Here is a 17,885-nt window from a genome sequence, read left to right as displayed (position 1 = left end):
TGAGGCGTCTAGTCAACTAGGAGCTGTCTCCAAACCGGAAGTTAAGCTGTTTGCCTTGGTGATCGGATTTCCTGGACCAGGTGAGGTGTCTTAGTAAACTGAGCCTGGGAGTTTTGCGCCTGGGGCATGCTAGGCAGAAGTAGGATTTGCAGCCTAGCACAAGACGAACCAAAGGGTAAGAAGTCACAAAACTTAGGAAGAAAACCCGCCTAGAACTGCAAGATGGTAACTTCCTCAGACTTCGGGATCACCTGGAAACCCGAAGGGTTTATTGCACTCTGGTCTTCCCAAAACCTTTGCCTTTGCTCCTTGAACGTACTGGAGTGTTCAAAGGCAGCTTCTTACTCCACAGCTATTGACCCTCACATGTAAACCCACACATTAAGTATCTGTTAATTTACAAAACACTCAGAATCCCACGTGATCCCGACTAGGAATAGGAATATTAAGAGTAACAATTCTCCAAAGGCCAGACAACAAACCACTGGTCTTTCCTGAAGAGTCAAACAATATCTCAGGAAAGAAATCCGGGTCGAAACGAGCTGCAAGCACTTGCCTGCCCTCGTTCTTGCAGACAGTTCCATTGTTAGGAGTGGAGCTGGGTGTGAGTTTGTTTGCCAAGTGGCTATGCCAGCTGAAAAAGAAAGATCATTTACACTACTACAGATTTGGTTCTTGTTTAAACACAGGGACCACGGCCTCAAATGCTACGATACTATTCTGTATCTGACTTTCTTGTCTACTTGTATGTCTCTCTCCAATACCCGCTCCACTTAGACTCTCAAGCTACTACAAAACCTCATTATCTGTGAACCAACGTTCTTCCTTAATTTACAAGGTCATTAACTTCTCTATTTGTTTCAGAACTATCTCTTAAATTGGTTTCCAACTCCTCCTCTCCATTCCCACTATCTTAACGATTGTTTTCATTTCTCATGTAGAATATTTCAAAAGTTTTCTGATTGGGCTCCAAAAGTATGTGTCTTGAAATTTTCAGTGGGACACTGAAATTTAGAACACAAAAATGATTAAATAAAGGCATTTTAAGATGTGAATTATTCTGCATGCTACAATACCAACATACTCTTTGCTTCTGCCGTGTTTGTGTTAGAGTGTCCTAGGTTTTAATGGTGGCTAATTGGGCAAATCGGTAACGTTTCAGTGATTCTGAGACCTGTTAACTATTTCAAATGGGCTGGCCAGAGGAAGTCAGAAATCCTCTTGGTCTCCACAGCGTGCCGTTAATGCTGCACCACTCCAAATGGACAGCGGCTGTCTATAGGAATGTTAGCTGTTTTGTGTTCCGCCAAATGGCATGCTCTGGTTAAAACTCTGGTTCAGCCCTCTGAGCAGATGGAATGCCAGGCAAATGAGCACATTCACTTATGTTAAGACAGGTAGTTTAACTACATATCCTTCCTGAAAATGCCCTGTCCATCTCCTAAATAAGAACTGTCAGTAAATACAATACTGCCGTTTCTCCTATGTGAGGAAACAAAAATAGCTATTAGGAGCAAAAGGACACTAAAGAAAAGGTACTGTAAAACCTACCACCGAAAAGAGCTCTCTAGTTAGAGAAACTCTAGGTAAACAAAGTGTGGGATTAGGTGCCACTGGATTGCAAGGATGACTGTCCAATTTATGGCCTAGAGATTTTGCACAAATATCTATTGTCTTCCATTTTGCTTCTTTGTAGGTAATATTGGGGTGGTGTGAGGGCTGGTCATTGTATTATGAATCCATTTTCTTGATAGTCTTCTATGATGGTTTGATTTCCTCCAGGGCTTCTTGCCTCAAATTGTATTTATGTTTTTATTCTAGGCAAGGCTTGCTTTTGTCTATTGTTATCTCAACCGGGGCAACTGATTTTAGTCATCCTACACCTGTTTTTCGTTCTTTTGTTTGTTTTTGTGTTTTTTCAAGACCTGCTTTCTCTGTGTAGCCCTGGCTGTCCTGGAACTCACTCTGTAGACCAGGCTGACCTCAAACTCACAGAGATCCACCTGCCTCTGCCTCCCGAGTGCTGGGATTAAAGGACACCATCACCTAGCAACATCTGTTTTTGTTGTTTTTGAGGGCTTTTTTTGCACAAATTCTCCTTGTGAAAGAAGGCTGTCGGTTTTCTTTCCTTATTTGACCCCTTCACAAGTTGCATGGAGAATATTTGGGGACTGGAGCTTCTCAGTGTCTCTAAGTTAATGATACTATTCCCTTTTGGGAGATGGATATGTGAACATTTTGTTTCCAAAGAGTCATGTCCTAACAAGTGGACAGGGGCACAATTTACCAGGAGAAAGTAGTGTTGCCCAGTTTCTCCTAATATAAATTTTATACATGTGGTGGTTTGGATGAAAATGACTCCTATAGGCTCACAGGGAATGGCACTATTTGAAAGGATTCGTGTATGTGGCCTTGTTGAAGGAAGTGTGTCACTGGGGGTCAGCTAGGGGGTTTTGGTTGCTCAAGCCAGGCCCAGTGCTTTCTCTCTTCCTGCTGCCTGCTGACCTGGATGTAGAACTCTCAACTTCTCCTGTTCCATGTCTTTCTGTGTGCCTCCGTGCTCACCATCATAAGGATAATGGACTGAACCTCTGAAACTGTAAGCCAGCCCCAAGTAAATGCTTTCTTTTATTAAGAGTTGCAATGGTCATGGTGTCCCTTCCCAGCAATAAAACACTAAGACAGTAGGATTTGACTTTCAGGCAGTATGGGTAAATTGGAATCTCCCACCATTTGAATTTTATTTTTATTCTGGGCGAGATTTTAAACATGGTAGGGTGTAAAATGGAGTAGCTCAAGTTTCTGCCGGGCTCTTTGTTTCCTGTTGGTTAATAATTATCTCTATTTCTCCTAACATATTAGCAGTGGAAAACTTCCTTATTCCCCAGAGCAGCCCTGTTATTGTCTGCCTTTTTTTCTTTCAAAGTTTCTTTCAGAGGCTGCTGCCCCTGTAAGAGAACACCTGTTTTACTTGCAGTTTCTTTTGTCTTCTTTCAAGATGGAATGAATTAGGTTTCTTTCCCTGTGAGCTTAACTGTTCTTGTAAGCTAATAATCTGAATCATGCTGCCTTTTCCTTTTTTATAATAGTTCTAGAAATTGCTAAAGTACCAAGGTCTGATGTGGGAGGTGATGTATGCTGTGAATATGTTTTGTCGGCTTTGGTTAATAAAGAAGCTGCTTTTGGCCAGTGGATTAACAGAGTAAAGCCAGGCTGAACAGATAATGAGAGAGTAGGTAGAGTCAGGAGAAGCCATGTAGCCACTCGCAGTCGACAGACACCTACTCTGGAGCCCACTGGAACCATGTGGCAATACACAGATTAGTAGAAATGGGTTAGTTTAACATATAAGAGCTATCCAGAAATACACTTAAGCTATTAGCCAAACAGTATTGCAATTACTACAGATTTCTGTGTGATTATTTCAGGAGTCTGGGTGGCCTGGAAACGAACAAGCAGTCTCCGACAACAAAGGTCTTCTGTGGGAAGGGAGACCCATGTTGTATTACTGTGTTTGACTAAATGGTCAAATTTTCTAGCCCTTCGATAATGCAGAATTGAATAACCATCACCTCCATCACCTCCGAGTTCTAAGAGTTCCTGGTGGTTTGCAATTGTGACACAGAGGTTAGCCACAGTTCTTCTGGCCTTACCGTACAGAGCTGTATTTTGGCCCCATCAGTAATCTGTGGAAATAATGTTGGTTACAGCAGAGGCAGTTTTCTAATTGATGGGAGGCATTTTTAGCATCATCAGTCATGTTTTTATCAAAGTCTGTAAGGGGATCTCTCCATTCTCCAAGCAAAACCAAGAGAGGGAAAGATGCCCTTGGACTGCAGAAAGCAAGTAGGACTGCCCAAGTTTTCCCTCTTTTCCCTTCCCTCCTCCTCTTCCCCCTCTATCTTTCCTGACAACCAAGGGACAATCCCTCTGCTTCCTGGTGAGAATGTCTTCCACTGAAGCATCCTGCCATGCTGTTCTGCTTACCACAAGCCCAGAACAGCCAGGCCAAGCAACTCTGGACCAAAACTTCTGAGCTCTGACCAAAATAAACCTTTCTTCCTATAAATCTATTACCTCATGTATTTGGCCAAATCTGGAAAGTTTTAGCGAACCTTGATGTGCCAAAATAAGACATGAAAGAGACTGGAAGATGATGTGGAAAAGGTAGGCTAGGTCTACACTGTGGAGAGCTTTGTGTTCCATACCAACAGGTTTGGATTTGGCCAGGACACGTCTACTAGCTAAACAAGATTAACAAAATAGAAAATGTTTTCTAAGTGTGTCAGCTTGATAAGTCATCTTTTTGTTCTGTCTCAGTTTTTGAGTCAGAGTCAAAGGCAACCAGAATTCCTAACTCTCCTGCTCCTACCTCCCGCAAACTAGGATTACAGACATGCACACAATGCAGTCAGTTTTATTTGTACAATTATTTCTAAAATAAGGTTTCCTATCTGTTGAAAGTTTAATTACAAGTTTGCTTTAAAGATACAATTGACTTAATGTAAGCATTTAGTATTAGGCAGCATCTCATTCTGTAAAATAGGATTGTCCCTCAGCTGAGCTGAACTGAGAGGTGCTTGACTTTGTATGCAGAAGAACTGACAAATCAGAAACAGAAAGAAAAGCAGATGAATCCATAAAAAGTTACTTTTCTTGTTTGGTATGGTGATATATATCTGTAATCACAGCCCTTGGAAGGCCAAGTAGTAGTAGAAGGCCAACCTTAGCTACAGTAGTAAGCTCAAGGCCAGCCTGGGCAACAAGGGACCCTGTCTAAAAAGAAAACTGTGATGTGGGATGTCCTTCTGTATATGTGTTCCTTTTATTAGTTAATGAATAAAGCTGCTTTGACCTATGGCAGGGCAGAATATAACCAGTCTGGACGAGATAGAGAGAGAGAGTGGGCAGTGTTGAGGAGATGCCATGTAACTGCCAAAGATGAAAGACTCCAGCCAGAACCTTAGATAAGCCACAGCCTTGTGGCAATACACAGATTAATAAAATGGGTTAATTTAAGATGTAAGAGTTAGTTAATAAGAAGCCCCAACCATTGGCCAAACAGTGTTGCAATTAATATAGTTTCTGTGTGATTATTTGTGTCCAGGCAGCCGGGGAAACAAATGGACAGTCTCCGTTTACAGATGACGCCCAGTGCTCAGCAATGTACATCCACATGAAGCCTAAGAAAGTTTAAAAACTTCCTAGATCCACAAAACATGGGAGCCAAGCACTTGTCGGTAGCCACATTTTTTTCAGATAGGCTCTGTTTGCTGGTCACAAGCAGAGGTGACTCCTTTAAGAAAAGGCTTCCTGACTCAGCATAAGTAGCAAAAAACAGCATAGCTTCTTTAAAGTAAGGCTTCCTGATCCTTGCTGGTAGCAGGAATGGCTCTGGCTCTTTTGGGAGGTCCTGCGCTTAAATGGGGTCTGTGAGCAGCATGCTCCGTCCTGAGCAGCATGCTCCATGTTGTTTAATGGCGACATAGACCTGCTGCGTGACTTGCAGAGGCAGTGAACATACCACTGCCATGTTGGACTGGAAGCCAACAGGAAGGGGTGCAGAGTTGGTCCTAGCATCACTGCACTTAGCATTTAGAAAACAAATGCACTCCTGGTCATAAAATGATTACAGATGCACAATAAAGACAGATTCAGACAGAAATAAACCTCTGAAGGGTCATCGTGTGTTTAAAGCATATATGTAGACTTGGGAGAAAGAAGAAAAGACTATAGACAGTTAAAAATTAAAACAGAGTCTTTAAAGAGACATAAAAAGTAGTATAAAATAATATAGACAGTCATAGAAGAAAGGAGTAAAGAAAAATAAGCCTTGTGAAAAATACACAAAGAGTCTGGATTGTATATATTATTCTGTTATCTTTGGATTTTTTGACTGAATGAGCTAACTAGAGAGAGACATTTCATTGTACAGGCTGCTAAGCTAAACCAACTTAAAGGTATCATGACTTCAAAATTTGAGGCTAAGGATATGTTACTTTGGAAAAGAGGTTCTGCTTTTGTTTCCACAGAGGATGAGAACCTTTGGATTCCTTCTAGGCTAATGTAGGGAGAGCAAGACCCCCTAAAAGTTTTCTGTGAACCCTAAAAATACTTTGCCTAACAAACAGCAGGAAGCAGTTTGGAGAAAACAATGCCCAAATTCCCAGAATGATTGTCTATAAATGTTTGTTTTCATGTAAAGGGGGATATGATATAGAAATGAATACTTTGCATTGGTATGGATCTTAATCTATTGATACAAAGTTATGGTTGATTTTGTTACACTGTGTATATGTATATTTTACTCTTGTTTAAGGTATTGTGTTTGTGCAGTTCATTTTTTTTTATTTGATTTTTCAAGACAGGGTTTCTCTGTGCTTTGGAGCCTATCCTGAAACTAACTCTTGTAGATTGTGCAGCTCATTTAAAAATGTAATGTATAATTAAAAATAAAGATTAATAGATAGTCATTTATATTAGTTAAGCTTATAGTCATATTATTTAGGCTTTCTAGATACACAGAGATATATTTCAGTTAGATAGATAATCTTTAACACTTCAAAGACCTATGGAATATGGCATTTAAAATGTTTTAAGAACTCAAACTTTTCTAAACAGTGAGACATATCTGCTTCTGGCAGCACCAATTACTTCAAGAGGTTGATGGGCATTGAAGAAAATCGTTATAGAATTTGCCTTCAATGTGACAAGACTAGACATTTGGGCAAGAAACTGCTCTTGTCTGGACTGCTTGAAGGTATGCTATATAAACTGGACATGCAGGACCCACAGAAAAATGACTGGTGAACTTGCCTAAAGCAGGTGAGACAGTCCTTCAGGGTTCCTTCTTCATGAAAGAATCTGCCAGACATTCTGCAAGACACAGAAGAAAGCAACTGATGAACTTTCCCATTACAAGGCAGAACATATCTTCAAATTTTCTGCTTCATGGAAAAGTCTGCCAGGTATTATGGGCCTGTAGCATGAAGATGGATGCCCCAACATTATAGAAGAACTTTGGGTGACTGTCCAGACAGTCAGATGTCTCTGTCAATTCTAGAGTTCTGGAAGTTGCTTATAATGCACTTCTTGTTTACTTAGATAATATTATATCCTTCTGGGGTCTTTGAAGAGTTGAAGACATATAGTTTTCCTTAGTTATGATAAAGAATAAATTGGATATAAAACTTTAGACTCACAAAGATAGGATAGATGACAGAGTATTTTCCTTAATTTGACAAGTGCAAATGAACTAAATATTGTAACTATAATTTCTGCTTGATAACTGTTTTGTTATATGTAATTATACTATGTTAAAGTTAAAATCTTCCCTTTTTTTAGACAGAAAGAGGGGAGATGATGTGGGATGTCCTTCTGTATATGTGTTGCTTTTATTGGGTAATGAATAAAGCTGCTTTGACTTATGGCAGGGCAGAATATAACCAGTCTGGAAGAGCTATATAGAGAGAGTAGGAGGAGTCGAGGAGATGCCATGTAGCTGCCAAAGAAGGACTCCAGCCAGAACCTTAGGTAAGCCACAGACTCGTGGTGATACACAGATTAATAGAAATGGGTTACTTTAAGATGTAAGAGCTAGTTGATAAGAAGCCTGAACCATTGGTGAAACAATGTTGCAACTAATATAGTTTCTGTTGATTATTTGGATCTGGGCAGCAGGGAAATGAACAAGCAGTCTCTGTTTACAGCTCTGTATCCTAGGCTGGACTCAAACTTAACTTTGTAGCATAGCATGGACTAGAATTCATGACAATCCTCCTGGCCTTCCAAATTCTAAGATTATGAGCATGAACCACCACATTTGGCCAGAAACTACTTTTCTTAGAGAGCTAAGAGAGATTTCTTTGTCTAGGGATAGTTCACTAGAAGAGTGCTTCTATAGTATGTACATGGACCTGGAGTCTAGCCCCAAGGCAGAGAAAGGGAAAGAGACCCATTTATGACACCTACTTGTCTGATCTGCCTAGCTACTATGTTCTGATTGGTTGCTGCCATCAGACTGTAAACCAGTGGTTCTCAACCTTCCTAAGTCTGTGACTCTTTGATACATTTCTTCATGTTGTGGTGACCCCCAACCATAAATTTGTTTTCATTGCTACTTCATAACTATAATTTTACTAGTCTTATGAATCATAATATAAATCTCTGATATTTCTGGTGTTCTTAAACAACCCCTGTGAAAGGATCATTTGACCTCCAAAGAGGTTGTAACCAACAGAGTGAGAACCACTGTTCTAATCTCTTGATGACAGAAACCATGCCTGATTTGCTCCCCAGCATATCCCAGCATGCACACCATGACTGGCAAATGCATTTATTCCAATTATGGATACACAAATGACCAGATAAAGGGTTAAAGGTGTTCCCAAGGACTAGAACTGGAACTGTCACTGAACTATAGCAGCTCTGTAGATGTGTGGAGAATTGAGGCCCTAGCAAGGAGGGAGCTAAACACATTAGAGGTCATATACATTATACATTATATATGGCAACTGTGAGAAGACATTAAAAGTAGCTTAATGAAAAGAATGTGGGCTTTGGAGTCACATGAATTGAAATGTCAGGGCTGGAAAGATGGCTCAGTGGGTAAAACGGTTTACTACATAATCTTATGCCATGGTATTGACCCCTGCAGAACCCACAGCGAGAACCCAGGAAGACTGACTGACTCTCACAGGTTGCCCTCTGACCTCCACACACACTGTAGGGCACTTACACATGCACATCAAACAAACTCACAATAATCTAAAGGACTGGTGAGATGTCTTAGCGGGTAAGGATGGTTATTCCCAAGCCTAAAGCCCAGAATTTAATCCCTGTAACCTACATGGTGGAAGGAGAGAGCTGACTCTTGCTATTTTTCCTGTGACCAACACACTTACAGTGTGGCATGCAGAATGCGGACAAGCTGCAGAGAGTCTGGAATTGCTTGTGTTTTGACAGAACTTCCAGCAACAGAATCCACCTTCCTCTCTATTGACCAAGCAGCAGCGATGGTGACAGCAAACAGGACACCTCTCCATCCCTGCTCGTCCTTCAGAGAGGATGCACAGTGAAGTCACCCACAAAGAGCACAGCTTCCCCAGCCCTGCATTAGCTCTGCCCAGCAGAGGTTCCTGTTTCTGCATTCCCAAAGGCCTCTGTTCTCACCTTTGCCTGAGATTACACTACAGAGGAACTTAAAGGCTCAGGTTCTACTGCAAAGAAGTGGGCATTTCTGTGTAAAGGGCCAGGCATTGGTCATTATGGAACACTGCGAGGTAATTGCTACATAGGTCGGGGTTAAAATCCATGGAACCAAAGGCTTATCACTTGTGCTGGGGGACAAGAGGACACCGCAATCACGTTTTTTCCTGGGTCCTTTCTCCTCCTGAGGTTTATGGGTTCTAGAAGGGCAGAAGCAGCAGATGGCCCTTTGCCCCTTCAGTATCACTAAGCACTTCTCATATCACAGTCCAGAGAAAAGCATTTTGTACTCCAAGATAATAATGGCAGTATCAATCTACTGGTAGTATGTTTAAAATGATAAAACCTAATCATTTCTCATAGAGCTGGACCTTGTCAAGGGTGGTTCTGGGTGTTTTCTGTAGCTGAGTTTGCTGTTGTGAGGACGCACAATCTTCAGGACCATGATGGCCATGGGTGTCACTGTCACCCTGCTTCAAAAGCAGTTCTGCACACTTGGAAACATTCAGTTTTGTTTTGGTTTTCCATCAAATATTTTTATTTTTCAGGTAAGCCTTCTTAGACTCTTGTGGCAGGTAAACTGTCCTTTCTGGAATGCTCTATCCCTGAGTCACTTCAACAAAGGGTCATGGCTGAAGAGGTGTCTCAGTGGGTGATGTGTTTTCTGGGCAAGCCTGGCTACCTGACTTCAATCCCTGGAACCCATGTAAAAGTGGATGGAAAGAACTAACTCTACAAAATTCACACACACGCACATACACCCACACCCACATACACACAAATAATTTTAAAGCAAGGCTAAAAGGCCCACTGGTCCTCTGGACTCAGAAGACAACATGCTCCTCCCAGAAGTTGCATTTTCTGTAAGTGATAAGGGACAGGACTGAAAACTGAAGCCCTCGCTTACCCTTGGTGTTAGAGGCTGTAATCTAAGCTCCAACTCAACTGTCACAGTGTTCCCTCAGCTCTACCAGACAAACCTGACACTGGTGTCAGCATCCCTTCCCAGGGCTTTCTTTGTTGGGTTTAGGTACACTAATTCACATGCATTGTGCTAAAAAGTGGAAAAACTGGCCGGGCCGTGGTGGCGCATGCCTTTAATCCCAGCACTCGGGAGGCAGAGGCAGGCGGATATCTGTGAGTTCGAGACCAGCCTGGTCTAACAAGAGCTAGTTCCAGGACAGGCTCCAAAGCCACAGAGAAACCCTGTCTCGAAAAAAAAAAAAGTGGAAAAACTGTAAATGAAGATTGACCCCAGAGACATAAAAAATGCTGGAAATTCTCAGCTCAAACAGCAAACAATAATAAAGAGTGCAGCTACCTTGTTTTTCTGGAGCTCCATCTGGCTGCACTAGCTGCTTGACTGTATAAATGTGGTCTTAGCTCTGCTCGGGTTGAGGATTGCCCGCCTTACCCCCAGCAGTGCCCACTGGGCACAGCACATGTTTGGTCTGTGTCTGTTAAGTGACTGAACTGTGTGAACTTGGAAGCTTTTTGGTCCACAGGTGAGGGCTGTAATTGTATCTATTATAAAGGGGCACCCATTTATAGCTCTTTCAAGTGTAAATGTTACTCTATTGTGTTAGCTGTTATTATTTTGTATAAAAGTACAGCTTTTTGTATAAAAGTATCATTTTGTATAAAAGTACAGGAGAGATCACTCAGCATCTATGTAGAATGGTTCACAACTGCCTATCACTCCCATTCAGGGGGATTCAGTGCCCTTTCCTGACCTCCGAGGGTACCTACACACACACACACACACACACACACACACACACACACGGACTACAGGTACACGCTAAGTAAATAAATGTTAAAAATAGATTCTAGTAACTTTGACTAATAGACTTTTTCAAGAAGAATTTTACAATTAGCTGAGTTTTTTTTTTCCATTTGAAAAGAAGAACCTTGTTCATTCAGGTACCCACTGACAATAGTTGCTGAGCTCAGTCTACCCTGGAATAAACTGAACGTGAAATTTCCCACTGCACGGTAAGTGCTCCTGCTTCACAGTAGTGTGTGTGGGAGGGTGAGACAGCCAGCTCTCTAGAAGGAGCAGTGGAGCAGACCTAAAGCCAACCCGCTCACTTCCTTCATAGCGTGGCCAGAAACCCCAGAGGGTAGTCTCAGTAGAACAGTGGAATTTTTTTTTTTTTTTGGTTTTTCGAGACAGGGTTTCTCTGTAGCTTTGGAACCTGTCCTGGAACTAGCTCTTGTAGACCAGGCTGGTCTCGAACTCACAGAGATCCGCCTGCCTCTGCCTCCCGAGTGCTGGGATTAAAGGGTGCACCACCACCGCCCGGCTTAGAACAGTGGTATTAAACTGGGGAATGGTGGTGCACACCAGGCAGACCTCTGTGAGATTGAGGCCAACCTCATCTGCAGAGCTAGTTCCAGGACCGCCAAGACTACCCAGAGAAGCTTCGTCTTGAAAGACCAAAATAAATAAATAGACGAATCTCCGTTCAACATCTAGACAGAAGTACACAGAGGATGGGAGCCTAGAGAGGGGAAGCGGGAACAATTGTAAAGGGCAGAGGTGCTGTGAGAGGTACAGACTAGCCAGTCCTCGATTCTCAAGCACACACCTCTCCTTCAAAGGCAGCCCAAATAGGAACCATGAGGCAGCACTACTCACTTAGCAGAAGACTGGAATCAAACCCTTTAGTAGTCAGTACTTCTATCACCGCGCCAAACATACATGAGAGATTGCTTAACACGTAAGGAGTTGATTGGTGCTCAACTCTCTCTGTGTTCGGGCCTATGGTAAGAAGGATCACCATGGCGAAAGGCCTGGTGAGATAGAGGCACTTGCCTCATGGAGGCCAAGAGACAGACCCAGGGATAGACAGGTGTGAGAGACATCCTTTACAGGTTCACCTCCACTGCTCCACTTAACAAGTAGACCGCACCTCCTAACATTCCCATCGTGTCTCAGATCCCAACACCACAATGCTACATTGTACTCCAAGGATAAGAGTGGAGGTCCTAAGTCTGCAGTACTCAGCACACGGAAAGATCTCAGAACAACTGCCTAAAATACACAACACGAACTAGAAAGAAAGCTTTAGTGTTACACACTTTCTGAGTTCATCTTCTCACTGCATGGATGATATCGATCGTTGCAGATCAAACACCTGTCTAGAATCTGAAACAATACTTTTTTGAATGAAACTTAATGTTTATACAGTATATTCCAGTCATAGCTTCTCCCTCATGTCCTCCCAGATCCTCCCTACCCCCATCCAATTGTACACCTTCTTTCTCACTCTCCCTCTCTTTAGAAAAGCAAGCAAAAAAGAATAAAACAAAACAGAAAAAGTACAAGAAATACATTATATGCATACACACACAACCCTTAAAAACACAAAATCTGAAACCATAATATAAAAGCATAATAACCAGTAAAGTAAAAAAAAAAAAAACCTAAAACCTTAGGAGACAAAAAGAAAATCTCTAAAAATATCACTGAATTAATTTTGTGTTGGCCATCTATTGCTGGACATGGGATGGTTGGTATACCAAGTGAGACTCCATTGGGAAAAGTAATTTTTCCTTTACAAGTGGTTGACACTTGGAGATAGCCTCTGAGTGTTGCAGGAGGTCCTTCCACTCCTCCAGCCTATAGCCGCTGAGATACCAGCCCATTGGGGCGTGGTCTCTCTCCCTTTAAAAAAGCGGCTACTTCCCTTCTTGCTCTCTTCGCTTCCTGCTTCGTTTCTGGCAACTAGACTCCTTCCTGATTGAGCAGAGGGCTGTTGTCTGGGACGGTTATCTGTAAGTTTTTTCCCCTTTAAATAAATACCACCCTATTAATCATAATTCCAAACTGGTGTGGCATTGTTTGTGACTTACGCCTTCATCTGAGTTAGGGGTGGGAGCATGCGTCCACTTCTCTTAGTTGGACCCCAATTGTCTTGACCTGTGCAGTCCCTGTGCATGCTCCCATGTTGAGTTCATATGTGCATCATCTGATTGTATCTAGAAGGTATGGTTTCCTTGGTATCTTCCATCCCACGCTGTATTAGTAAGGGTTCTCTAGAGACTCAGAACTTACAGAATGAATCTCTGCCCTCTCTCTCTCTCTCTCTCTCTCTCTCTCTCTCTCTCTCTCTCTCTCTCTCTCTCTCTCTGTGTGTGTGTGTGTGTCTGTCTCTCTCTCTCTCTCTCTCTCTCTCTCTCTCTCTCTCTCTCTCTCAATCTCTGTCTGTCTGTATCTGTGTGTGTGTGTATTGGAGTGACTTACAGGCTGCAGTCCAGCAGTGTCTAGCTGTGAATGGAAAGCCCAGGAATGTAGCATTTGTTCAGTCCCACGAGGCTGAGTGTCTCAGCTGGTCTTCCGTATATGCTGGAGTCCAGAAGAAGTGGGCTCCATTGCCAGTGAGGAATGGATGTGCTGACAAGGTGAGGGCAAGCAGGTGAAGAGCGAACACAATCCCTTCCTTCCATTGTCCTTATACAGGCTTCCAGCAGAAGGTGTGGCCCAGATTAAGAGTGTCTTCCCATCTCAAAATCTATATTAAAGGTGTGTATCCCTCTGCGTCAAGATCCAGATAAAAGCCTGGGTCTTCCTGCCTCAAGATCTAGCTCAAATGACAATTGACCAAAATGTATTTAGGAAAAGGGTTACAAAGCCTCTTCCTAAGCGTGACTTTATACACTTAATACCCTTTGATATCATTTAGCTCCAGTGTCTGCACCACGAGCTCTTAAGTCTAGGCTTTTCACAAAGGCGATGGGAATTATGCAATTTAATACGGTATTTACATATATTCCTGCCTCTAGATACTGTTAATTTCCCGAGGAACAAGAAATAAATGCATTTTGGCAACACCTCTATGAATAATAGAATGATGTAGATTCACTAACTCCCCAATACAGCAGCCTGTAGTCAATGCAGCTGTTTCTGTTTAAATTAGAAATGGATTTGTCATTATACAAGTCATAGTAAATAAATAAATAAAAATTTTGAAAATTAAAACATTATTGAAACATAAGTATGAATTGGGGACGAAGTTAAATACATCCTCCCATTGATATAGAACCCCCAAATTGTCTTGTGAGACAGATGAATATATCATATCTTGAGGGCTAAACACATACTGAAAGTAGCTTGTTGTATGACAGGCCAGCACAGATAAGGAAACTTATCTGCACCATTGCAGAAACTTCTATTGGCAGGACTGCATTGAGGATGAACTCCATTAGGACAGGGGCTCTGTGTGTATCAGAGTAGCTCTGCCCCAGATGCACATCAGCAGAAAATGCAAAATTAGCGGCGCTTAGGAGAAAGACACAGCTCCAAGGCAGGGCACTCGTCTTGTATGCGTGAGGCCCTGGGCTTAATCTCCAGTACTGGAAAAAACAAGTTGGTGCTCTACAAACATGAAGGAAATGACCAACAGTGAGTGACACACGCGGAGAAGCCTAAACACCTGGTTTACAGCTGGAGATGTTTATACAGGGCATCTTGTACACGGTGTGTGCTGTGTGCATGTGCCTATGGGAGAAAGAGAGCAAATGCGTTCAGAGACTCCCCAAAGGTGCACCATTGTTACCCAAAGTGGGGTCTGTGAGCCAGCAACTCCATCATCTGGAGGTCTGTTGTAGCCCGACACAACAGCCACTCTTGTTTCGTTTGTGGATTCCATTGTGGATTTTGAAGTGTATACCGCATTCTTATCACATGGTTATCTCCCTGTGTTCCATCTTCCGCCCTCCAAAAGCAGAGGCTATAGGTAGATCCCTGTTTAACAAGCCTCACAGAAGTTACTAAGGCCTAAGAGCTTCAGAAATGCAGTAAAATGAGACAAGGGTCATCTGTAAAACCTGCCTAAGGAAAACACGGAACATAAATAAGTAGCAATCAGTATGTTTATCCGCCAGGTCAGTGCAAGGTTGTTAAGTCCCTAAGAGGAACTCGTAGCGGCATGAGGGTGTGGACGGTGGCGTTCCACTAGAGCGGCAACTGGAGTTGCAGATACCTTCATGTTGGCTTAGCTTAACAGCCCCACAACCAAATGTCTCTCTGTAGTCAGCTTGTTAGCAGTCAAAAAATTCAAAGAAAACACAGTAGTCTACATAATCCAGGTCCTCTGTGTATTTCCCATCTTTTGTGGCTTTTTCTCTTATTTTACCTTTACTGTCTCTTGAAAGACTTTGTTTTATTTTTAAAACTTATTTTTCAAGCATGGGATAAAACTGAACTCTCTGATCATGACGAACAATGAGGGCTGATGAGACGCCAAGGACAATGGCACGCAGTTTTGATCCTACGCAATCTGCTGGCTTGGTGGGAGCCTAGCCAGTTTGGATGTTCACCTTCCTAGATATGGACGGAGGGGGGAGGACCTAGGACTTACCACAGGGCAGGGAACCCTGACTGCTCTTTGGACTGGAGAGAGAGGGGGAGAGGAGTGGGGGGAAGGGGAGAGGGGTGGGAGGAGAGGGAGAAGAGTGGGAGGAGGGGGAGGGAAAGGGGAGGCTGGGAGGAGGTGGAAATTTGTTTTTTTTTCTTTATTCTTCTTTTATCAATAAAAAAAATGTTAAAAAAAACTTATTTTTCATAACTCTCTATACTCTTTTCCTTTCTCCCAAGCCATGTACATTTTTTAGCACACTGTGACCCGTTTAGAACCTGTCTTTATTAATCTGTAATATTTTTTGATCACTGTTTTAAACTGTCCAGTGGGCGTGGCTAGGACCAGAGTGCCTACTTTGGCTGTTGGTTCTGCCATGCTTTACTTTTCAATACGATGGAGGTAGCAATGGGTTTCATGATTACCCCACCCCTGCTCCCCTCCTGTACCCCCTCCCCCATCAGGTAGCATGCAGCTGCCCACAAGCCCACAAACTTTTTGTTTTGTCCGTATGAGTAAGATTAGCCATTCTGTACCGAGACCTGTGTGAGACTGTGGAAACCCACCATGCAGCTTAACTCATGGCAGCTGGTAGCCAGCTCCATCTTACAGGCAGGTGTTGGGAGATACACCTCTGGCCTGCTGCTGTTGGCAGGAAATCATGAGACTAGGAAGCCCAGCGCAGTTCTATTTTTGTGCATTTATAACCTTTTTAAAATTTTTCTAGGTGTTTTGGAAATTCAAGAGCTTCATGTTGGTACGCCATTTGTAACTGGAAGTTTCTCTCTTGCCTGCCAGTTCTCCGATAACCACTCAGAGGCTTAATATTAATTACAAACTGTTTGGCCTATTAGCTCAGGCTTATTATTAACTAGCTCTTACAACTTTAACTCATTTTTATTATTCAATATTTTACCACTAGGCTTGTGACTTGTTACCTCATATCTTGCTTCCCTGGCAGCTGCTGCTGTCTCCCAGACTCAGACTTCTTTTTTCCTGTATCTTTGCTTGGATTTCCTGCCTGGCTGTATTCTGCCTGGCTATTGGCCAAATCAGCTTCTTTATTAACCAATGGTAATAAAATATTTTCACAGCATACAGAGGAGCACCCCACATGAACAAACTAAAGCATGTTTATCAAAAGCACACTTATAGAAATTAGGAAAGAGAAAACATATTGTAATATGGTAGAAATCCAACATCAGTCAGCTAAAATGTAGAAAGAAATATAATCTCACATCAATTTCAGGCTTGTCTAAGGATGATACAGGCCGGCTTTGCCATGTTCAGAAAATAGCCTTTCTTATCCCCACCCTTGGTTACAAAACACCCTCTTCTCAGTATATCGGACTCCCAGGTATTTCAAGTTCAAGGAGAAGCCCAGGAGGCTGCACAAGGAATCCAACCCCTAGGAAAGACTGCCTCATCATAAGTTTTAAAAAACTAGCCTGTTTTTAATAGTGTTTATAATGTAACTAATGTCCAAACCCTGAGAATGGAACAGACCCTGCCTACAGCTGTGCGCTGAAGTAGCACCTCTGTAACAGCTTCTAGTATTGGGCCATGCTCTCTCTAAGTACCAAGTGAATATAACTGGAAACAGCATATGCAGATAGAACATTCTGTCTGGGGTGGAGGCACCTGTCTGTCCTCTTACTCAGGATACTGAGGAAGTAGAATCACTTTGATGGAGCCAGCCTGGATGTTACAGTGAGACCACCCATAACTTTAAAAAATTATCTGTAAAATAGTATGATCGTAATAATTAGAATAATCACATTTCAATGACTACGATACTAATTATACTGAAGTACATTATTTCCATATTTGTATGGAGAACATACAATTTGTTTAAAGAGTTGAATGATTACTTCATATCTGTTTCAAGATGTTAAAGTATTAGGAAAAGATTTATTTTAGGATGGATCAAATACAGCACTATTGTGACCTGGAGGTGCAGGGTGTAATTCAGAAGGCTGAGGTAGAAGGTTCACCAGTTCCAGGCCAGTCTATGATATACAACAAAACATTATTTCAAAACCAGACAAAACAAAACAGGACAATAACAATAACAAAATTCAGCAATGAAAGTGTTTTTCATATAATTATTCAAATAAAGCACTAAGGTGTTAGCATATATCCATATAAGCACATTCTTAAAACTTTTTTATTGTCATCTTAAGAGAAGGAAGGGCTGTTCAGCAGATGTCTTGCACAAACTCCAAACCCTGTGGGTTTCTCAGTCTGGAAATCCTCTCACTTGCATTTCCAGGGTGAAGGATAAGGAGATGACATGAAAGAAGTCCCCGGTCAGTG

The 17,885-nt window shown here is 42.2% G+C and overlaps 1 long non-coding RNA gene across 1 annotated transcript; it reads left to right on the top strand.

Moving 5' to 3' along the window:
• The first annotated feature begins 4 nt into the window (after positions 1-4).
• Positions 5-11,345, top strand: LOC142833608 (uncharacterized). Its single transcript, XR_012907426.1, has 3 exons — positions 5-80; positions 7,434-7,533; positions 8,906-11,345. It is a non-coding gene; the product is annotated as an uncharacterized LOC142833608 (long non-coding RNA).
• Positions 11,346-17,885: the final 6,540 nt, after the last annotated feature.

Source organism: Microtus pennsylvanicus, chromosome 1 (assembly GCF_037038515.1).
Source record: "Microtus pennsylvanicus isolate mMicPen1 chromosome 1, mMicPen1.hap1, whole genome shotgun sequence".
NCBI lineage: Eukaryota > Metazoa > Chordata > Mammalia > Rodentia > Cricetidae > Microtus > Microtus pennsylvanicus.
The sequence above is the reverse complement of the archived record's forward strand: the minus strand, read 5'-3'. Positions and strand labels throughout refer to the sequence as shown.